Raw genomic sequence first — 9,545 nt, 5'->3', positions numbered from 1 at the left:
AAAGTACCAAATTAAGGACAAATGAGTGAATAATATAAGAAATTATAACTTCGTACGTGTATAAAATAAAGAGAATTTACTGATTTATTTTATGTTAAACGATAAAACTAACAATAGTATATATATTAATAAAAGGATATATCTTTAAAAAAAAAGTCACAATACAATTTCAAATATTTTCATAAATAAACTATTAAAATTTTTGTTATCGATAAAATGATGCTATTATACAATTTTTGGCAAAACTTAAAATCAAAAGGAAAATAATTTTGTGTGGATTAATATAAATTAATTATGTACCAAATAAGTAGAATCGTTCATTTATTTTTTTCAATATATCAGCATGGACAAGTAAATTAAAATGATTATCTGAAATTTTACGATCATCGACCGTATGTATTATACGTGACTCCGTCTTAAAAGATATTTTGCACGTGTGTACAGTCAAAAGATATATTCCGCTTGATTTCTCAATCTCAAAATTTGAGAAGACATAAACCTTCCTTTCTACCAATTTATTCTCAAATATTTTTTCAAATAATTCTTGATTGAACAATGAATTTTATCATATTACAAAATAAATTAAATATAAAAGCTATTAGCATTTTCAAAGCTATTAAAAAAAATTGTCTCTGACTTGTGAAATGGTGTACTTATAAAACTAACTTAAAATATGAACTCCAAATATTTATAAGAATTTAATTTTGATACAGTGACGGTGTAAAGTAGTTTTACACATGCATCCAATTACGTAATGACACATCAATAAAAATAAATACCTTTCACATTGACCGCGTGAATGGTCATCCAAAAGAACGGATGTGATTGCACGACTATGTAAAACTCTTTACACTGTCAGTGCATCAAAATTAAACTCTATTTATAAATTGAACTTAGCATTACTTGAAATAATTTAGTAAATGAATCAACTAATCTTATCATCTATTAGAACTATTTATATGTAAACCGTCTTGCTCTTGTCAAACTTGAATGAGACTTTCTATAACCTTATAATTTTTGTCTTTATTTTCCATACTTTCTATTCGTATAATCTACTATAGATGATACTATTGATAGGATCGTAGTTAATAGTCATTAGGTATAGAAAAAAAATAGAATAAAGACTATGTAAAAATTATAAATCTTTTAAATAATAAACATAAAAAATTACTATTGCTTATTATATATACTAATAATATGTCAATAATTTTAAAAATTTACTAATAATACCAATAGTTTAAAGATAATTTTACTATAATTATAATAAATTTAGTTATTACTCTAAATAAATAAAATAAATAATATATTTGAAAACTAAAATAAAATATTAGCGGTAATTGTGTTTGGAATATTTTAATATTTTTATATATTTTTTTTTATTTTTTTCTTGCCATTCTTTTACTATAATGTTAGATAAAAAACTCTAAATTTGAAATATAATAATAAATATGTCATGTGATAGAAAAATAATAAATTAAAAAGAAATATATATATATATATATATATATATATATATATATATATATATTATTGCTATATAGGGAGTCAATACACAAAGATATGTTATCGTAATAAAATATTACACTATGAATAATTATATTTGTCAAGTAAATTTATTTATACTCTATATCTATTATATTATTTTATATAAAATTAAAATCTACTCTTTTAATTTAATATTATATATGTATTTGCTTCTGACATTGTCCAAAATTAAATTGAAATTATGTCTAAAGTCTTAACATAGTAAACGGAATATAATTAATATCTAATATTTTAATAATTAAATACGTAAAATAAGTTAATAAATAATAATAATTAATACCTAAAATATCATATATATATATATATATATATATATATATATGTTTTTGATATTGTCCAAAATTAAGTTAAAATTATGTTCAAAGTCTTAATACCGTAATTGAGGTATAATTAATAACTAAAATTTTAATAAGTAAATACCTAAAATCAGTTAATTAAATAACAACAATTAATACCTAAAATATTGAAAAGAAATTTTTAATAAATGTGAGAAATAAAAATAAAAAACTAATAAATAATTTTAGATGGGAGAATAGTGCTTTTATTATATGAGAATAGTATTTTCTAAAAATAAAGATATTTTTTTAAATTAGTATAATTATACATTATTATTTAAATGTTAATTATAGTATAATTATAATAAAGATATTTTTATAAAATAAACTTAAAAGAAAAAATAGTGCATTCATTTTGGCGGGAAAATGGATTAATAAGGAATCGACACCTCACTTCTATTAGTTGGGGAAAACCAGTTTTAGTATATTAAGTAGATAGATAGATTATATAATATATTAGGGGTGCGGATAGAGTAGAATAAAGTATACCCTAAACTCGTACTCTATCCTAGGGGTGGCAAACGGGTCTAAATCCGCCGGACCGGCCCGCGTAACCCGCCAAAAAGGCGGGCTGAGCTAGAAAATTGGGACCGCCAAATAGTAAAAAGCCCGCCTAACCCGCACCGCTTAAACCGTGAGCTTTGGCGGGTTTTGGCCGGCTTAGGATTTTTTTAGCAAGGGGTATTTTTACAATTTTTTTACCAAAACCCAACTTTTCCCAACCCAACTTACAAGATAATGAAGATGAAAATTGAGTATTTTGGATTATATTTATTTTGTTTTAGAGACAATATTTATCATTATGTTTTGGATTATGTTTATTTTACTTTGAGAACAATATTTATAATTATGTTTTGGATGAAAACTTGGTTTAAAATTATATTTATTAGATATTTATAATTACAAAGACTTTAATGTTTGTGAATATAAAAATTATAATTTATTTATACTTTTAGAAATTATAATAGTTAAAAATAAAAATAGGAGAGATTTTTTTATTCCTTTATATATTATTTAATAGTTAAAAATAAAAAATAGGTTATTTGGCGGGCTTAACCCGCCAACCCGCCAGCCCGCCATTAGGCAGAGCGGGCTAGGATTTTGGGACCGCCTCACTAAGTAGGGCGGGCTTTCCCGCTTGCCACCCGTACCCTATCCTATCTGCAGACAAATTCGTATCCTAACTACAGCAGATAGGATAGACAATTCTACCCGAACAAATTGAGCTGAATACCCGCGAATAGAGTATATATTAGCTGAATACCCGCGGATAGAGTATATATTGCCAGCTCCAGTGGCAGGCCCCCATTCAAACTGTTTCGAGCTCCATTCACAAATGAAACACTAGCTTCTTCCTCCGTCGCACGAGCTGCTTCTTCCGTCGCTGCCGCCGCCGCCACTTGCGTCGCACAATCTCTCTGTCATCTCTGGCATCGCACGAGATCCCTCCACGGCCGCTCTCGTCGCGTCTACTCCCATTGTTGCAGAGCTCTCTCTGACGCCGCTCTCATTGCATCTGCTCCCTCTGGCGCCTCTTCCATCTAATCTCAACTCGCTCTCTCAGTTCTTCTCGTAACCACCTCAAATTTCAGGTTTATATATCCTGATTTTGTGATTCTGTTCTTCATGATAAACCTTAGGGCTCAATTTTTCTGTGCCAGTTTTAGGATTATCATACTCTGTTTTTGTGCTTCATTTGAATCTGCGGGTTTACTCTGATTTTGATGAATTTTTTTCTGCAATAGAAGCTTTTTTTGACCTAAAATTCATGGTAGGCCATTGTTTTCGACCGAAGGCTCTTTCACTTATTATCATTTGCTTGGACGAACGTTGAATCTGTTCTGTTCTGCTCTGTTCAAGTAATTTGTAATTCAATTAAATATTGTTTTGTTAGGCACTAAAAACCAGCAACTATGGCTCTGAACCTATGCTTCAAAATTGTGGAATTTCTATAAGCACTGGCTTTACTCAAGTGGATGGTCGTGTTCTGCCTTCGCCAAGGGTATTTAATATTTCTTTTTGTCATTGTGCTCTTGAAACTTGTTTATTGTGTGTTGCCTTGTTGTTCTATTTGAACTTGGTGACCTGAGGTTTTCTTAGTTATGACTTGGAAGGTCACTTGTTCGAGAAATGATTTTTCTCATTTAGCAAATGCTCTAGTAACTTGTTTTTTCTTGACTCCCACATGAAACTAAATGAAAGTCCTTTTTAAAAATCCTTTGTTTGGAATATGGATTTACATGGAAAAATTATCTTTTTGCTACTGTCATATCTAAATGTTAGGCTGCCTCTGATGAATTATAAATTATTTTAAAGTTCCCTTTGCTGTTTGTGGCGTGTTGGTATTATTTTTTGTTTCTTTTTTTTTTTTTACCTACCTAAGCAAATGATGTTAAGTTCTTGCTGGTAGTTATTCTTGTTTGAGGTTACTTGCTTGTTAGATTTAGAGACAAATTCTCACAGACAACTATCTATGTAAACTTTATGTACGTTTGTGTTTGATTTTTATGTTACAGAAGAGGCAATTCGAAGATCTACTGCACAAGAGCAGGATGATATTCAAGCTTTGAGGTTTGTTACCTTATTTATATATATAAAGGATTCTGTTATACTTGCTGTATTTGTTACCTTATTTCTGGTTTTGGAACCTTTTAAGTTGTAACTCCATATTTATAATTTTGTCCTGTGAAGTGTTAGCTCGTAGAGAAGTAGTAATTAGCGTATGTATCACATTCACAACTGTGGCGCTAACATTGCACTCTATCTGTTTGTATAAATGTCTCACCCAATAACTGAAATTTTTTTGCAGCAAAACCGTGTTATTTTTATTCTTGTAACAATTACAGCTTTAGATACATGGAAACCAAGTCATTTGAGGAACCTTATTCCACCAACGATGAGGTCTACTTGCAAAATGCAAGTGATGAAGATGATAATGACAGTACCTTTTCTTCCAGTTCCACCACCAAGTTACAGTTCAGGTCTTTTCTTCCTTGATATGTAGTATATACTTGTGAGAGTACTCAAGTGAATTCTTTGAGTAAAAAAAGCATTTGATCTTAATGGTAAAAAGTTGAGTCCTCATAGAACTACCGGAAGCCAGATGCAGATAATTAATACCAGAAAGGAAAAAATTGATATTATCAATGAGGGCAAGAAGTATGGGAACCTGCAATAGGAACAGAAACAATGTGAAAAAAGAAGTTAAAAGAAAATGGATTTCTAGATCAAATTATATAAAAGTAATTAAAGAGCAGTGAGGAAAAATTCACTTACTTATCCCAAATTGAGTTTTTTGGAAATACATTGGGGTATTTTACTACTGGCTGCAATACAAATTAAATTGTTTAGATATATATACATAACATATAGAATAAGTAAAAAAAAATTTAGGCCTACAAAATATGACATTTATTCTCTCTCTCTCTCTCTCTCTCCACATTTACTCACACATATATAATACCTAAAATTATGATCATAATACCAATATTTCAGGAGAAAAAAAAAATAAAAAACCTTAAACAAGTTCTACCCCATTAATATGTGAAGAAAAGAGAATAACATTTACCTTCAAATTTAGTGGAATTTTATTCTTTGGAAACCTTTTGTTTCTTTAATTTGAAATTAAATGTGGTTAATTAATTTTTAAGATTAAAATAAATTTCCCTTTACTTACATTTGGTCATTTAGATCAAATGTTAATAACTCGTCCGTAAAAACAAGTTATGGTCATGTGAAAATTAAAGAAATCTAAGGCAACCACAAATGTCACAAGTAATTCTTTTATTCTTATTTAGGAAAATTATTTATTTATTTATTTATTTCTTATTTTCTCTTCCAGATACAAAAAAGAAATATATGAACTTGTAAAGAAGCGGTCAGAGGAGGCTGACAATGTCAATGAGATAATCAATAACTTTTCCATGTGTGTCATCTCCAGGTCTATTTATTCATTCACTGTTGATTATTGTTTTATTGTTCATTGCCGATGGTCTTGCTGTTGCTGGGCAAGTTGATACCTCTCTGTTTACATAATGCCAAATCTATGTTTGCTGGGCAGCTTGAGTATTACAGGTTCTTTACATTGCTATTTTTTAAAAAAAAAATCCTAATCTTTGCTCAATTAAATTAGCTGTAAGACTAACAAACAATTATATTGCAGATGGTTTGGTTCTGGGATTGGCTCTTGCATTCATTCTTGGTGTAGGACTTCCTTTTGGAGCTAAACTATTTACAAGAGATGTTGATGTCCTCCACCTCATAAAAATTGGAATACTTGTAAGTCTATTTCATGTACATTGGTATCTAATCTTTTCAGCACCCTAAATTTGTGAGACTTATATTTATGTTTGATTGTTTCTATCAGTTTGTTGCAGCCACCCAACCCATCAATGCTTTGGCATTTGTATTTTTGCAGACTATAATCTATCTCCTTACGTGAGGTATTTCGTTATGCCCTCTTTGTGTTTGATTAAAATACAACATTCTTTTTCCATTTTGTTCTTACATTCATCTGCTTCATTTTGCAGATGGTTATTACAACCCTGGGTGATCTGCATGGGCTCTATCCGGGGATCATTATTGCAAAATAAGGTTTTGAGGATTAAGGATAAGTCTACTGATCAGGTTCAAACATCCCTTTGAGAAAATTTTGTACAAGTTGTATGTATTGCTAAATAATAAGTAGTGCCAACCCCACTTTGTCTGGAAGAAATTGAAGACATAGATAAATGCCTAACTCGTACCTTAATCATGTTGGTGTTTGTTAATTAGTTAATTATTAGACATATATGGAAAAATGCTAAGTAAAAAGACCTCAGCAAGAAAAACCATTTTGAAACATCGTCTGAATATAAAGAAGAAAAAAACTACTCCTCCTTCCATGTATCATAATGTTAGACAAGAGGACTGCTCTAACTTACAGTGATTCTAAAAACGAAAATGGTTGTTCATAATATTTAACTTTGAGATGTTTCCACTAGCATACACGGGAACAAGTAGAAAGTTCTGAGGTGTTTCGAATATTTTATTCCATTTCAAAATTATATTCCTTGATATGGTTAAGGGTTATGGTTATGTATCTTATGTAGTATTGATTTGACTAATTATTTTCCTAAGTATATTTATATGGAGGATTTCAGGTATATAACACTTGGATGGGTTTACCTGGTCACTGTTGGGCATCATAATTGTCCTGTTTTTGTGCTGAATTATTTGGTCAGAGTGTCATTGCTAATTGGTTGAGATGTCATGGTGTCTCTTTCTGATTGTGCAGTTTGGATGAGATGGCGTCTTCACAAAATGTCGAGTTGGAGGCAGCCAACTTTCTGCACAAACTTACTCAGGATTCTAAAGATGAGCCAGCTAAGCTGGCTACTAAACTCCATGTTGTATGCCTATTTCTATTCCTTGAATGAAATTTATGTTTGTTCTTTAATCTATTTGTATAAGACTTGGCATTCTTGCAATTAATTTGATGAGTGTTTCAGATATTACAACATATGAAATCCAGCGGGAAGGAACATTCAATGCCATATCAAGTGATATCAAGGTAAAATACCTGCCACTCAAACGTAGCACTCAAAACATGTGCAAATACAGATTATTTTTCTTTAGCTTTGTTTTTCAAAACTAGGCCATGGTACCTCTTTACAGTTGCTATAGTTAGATAGGAATCATGGGATAGTAAAACTTAAAAAATCTAAGTTCATTTACCACTTTGATTTGTATATTAATTAGTAAAACTGTTATATTATTATATTTTTCCCCCAGGGCTAAATTTATATCTGCAGAAGAAAGAGTTGGTGTCACTTTTGATGATTTTCCTGGCCAGGAATATATAAAGAGGGAATTGTGAGAGATTGTACAAATTTTAAAGAATGATGAGGAGTTTCAAGACAAAGGAATTTATTGTCCAAAAGGTGTGCTTCTCGATGGACCTCCAGGAACTGGTAAAACTCTACTGGCTAAAGCCATCGCTGGGGAAGCAGGGTTGCCTTTTTTTGCGGCAAATGGCACAGATTTTGTAGAGGTGATGCCTGTTCTCCAAAGATATTCACCCGCATTGAATAGAAAGTAGCAAGTAGAACTTTGGAATATAATTTCTATTCAACTTTCAAATTTAAAAATAATTTAATTCTTATGGAGAATGAGGATGTAGATAAAATTTAAATTAAGCACTCATTTGATTTTCCTAAGATACAGGCATATCAGTTTTGATCTAAATGTGCGTGCAGGTCTGACATTGATCAGAGTGTGCTGGTTGTGATCGTACCTAGATCATATGCTCTACTCTGTAAATGAATGAAACTTATACCCATGAAGTGTGGAATATTGAATGCATAAAAATTGTCTTCATCTTTAAAGTTAAAAATTTTTTATTTGTTCTTCTCCCAGATGTTTGTAGGGGTTGCTGCATCACGTGTTAAGGATCTTTTTCTTCTGCCTTCGTCCGTATTTATTTATAAGAGGTGGATTTCCATCCCCTTAGGAACTTGATAGATCTTCATTTTTATTCCCATGACTGATAATCTCTACAAATATCCATTTTAATAGGGGTATGCTTTTAATTGGCTTCCAGGTTACAATGATGTTATTTGATACTTTAAACTTAAATTTCAGGTGCTTGTGATAGGTCGTTTTGACAAGATCATTCGAGTTGGTTTGCCATTTTGAAGGTGATTTCCTCCTCCGACAATTTATGCATAATGAACCTTGCTTCAAGAAGTATTTCATTGTCTGTATCCATCTTTTTTCGTGTATAAACTAGGTGCATGCTAGGAATAAATTCTTTAATTATCGACGAAAAATCCGTCGGAAAATTTGTCTCTAATTACCGACGAAAAATCCGTCGGAAAATTTGTCTCTAATTACCGACGAAAAATCCGACGGAAAATCTGTCTCTAGTTACAGACGGAAAATCCGTCGGAAAGTTTGACGCTAGGGGAAATGGAGGGGAAAATTTACAGAGAAAAAATCTGTCAGTAACTGGTAAAAATCAATCTGTCGGTAAATAATTTCCGACGAGGCTTTTACAGAGGGACAAAATCTGTCGGTAATTTCGTCGGTAATTAAAAATCCGTCTGTAATATAGACCAAATCTGTCTGTATTAAGCAATTTTCTAGTTGTGTAAAGTTAATTTTTTTATGATTATGCCAATGTATAGCACTATAAAAAAATGGTTAAGTATGATTTTGGTCTCTAAGATAGGGGTTGAAAATTTTTTTCGTCCCCAACCTTGTTTTGCTTACAAAATTGTCCCTAATGTTTAACTTAGTTTTAAAATCGTCTTTCGAACCAAAATACCCTTCTCCTTCTTCCCTAAAATCAACCAGAAGCAGAAACAGAAATAGAAGCAACAACAATAAAACAATGTAATAAACATTAAAAAATGGATAATAGATCAACAAATCTGTATAATGAAACAATGTAATTAACCAGAAGTAGAAGCAGAAGAACAGCAACAACAATGAAACAATGTAATCAACCAGAAGCAGAAGTAGAAGCAACCAGAAGCAACAATATAAAAGAATCATAATAAGAAATCAACAATATAATAAAAGTAGCAGAAGCAAAATGGAATTAGAATCAACAACATAATAAACAGAAATAGAAGAATAACAACAGCGGCGAGGAGGACGAGGAGCAGCGGCAACCGGTGAGGA

General features: G+C 30.9%; 1 long non-coding RNA gene across 11 annotated transcripts; it reads left to right on the top strand.

The window, feature by feature from the left end:
• Positions 1–3,177: 3,177 nt before the first annotated feature.
• Positions 3,178–9,033, top strand: LOC130974277 (uncharacterized). Of its 11 annotated transcripts, none has more exons than XR_009084455.1 (13): positions 3,178–3,472; positions 3,775–3,882; positions 4,397–4,451; positions 4,727–4,861; positions 5,722–5,954; positions 6,043–6,158; positions 6,247–6,322; positions 6,410–6,506; positions 7,156–7,270; positions 7,370–7,431; positions 7,653–7,911; positions 8,277–8,350; positions 8,502–9,033. It is a non-coding gene; the product is annotated as an uncharacterized LOC130974277 (long non-coding RNA). The 11 variants fall into 11 exon arrangements; XR_009084453.1 differs by having other exon boundaries at positions 4,690–4,861; XR_009084459.1 differs by having other exon boundaries at positions 4,397–4,861; positions 5,722–5,820; positions 5,941–5,954.
• Positions 9,034–9,545: the final 512 nt, after the last annotated feature.

Source organism: Arachis stenosperma, chromosome 4, assembly GCF_014773155.1.
Source record: "Arachis stenosperma cultivar V10309 chromosome 4, arast.V10309.gnm1.PFL2, whole genome shotgun sequence".
In the NCBI taxonomy this organism is placed as follows: Eukaryota; Viridiplantae; Streptophyta; class Magnoliopsida; order Fabales; family Fabaceae; genus Arachis; species Arachis stenosperma.
The sequence above is the reverse complement of the archived record's forward strand: the minus strand, read 5'-3'. Positions and strand labels throughout refer to the sequence as shown.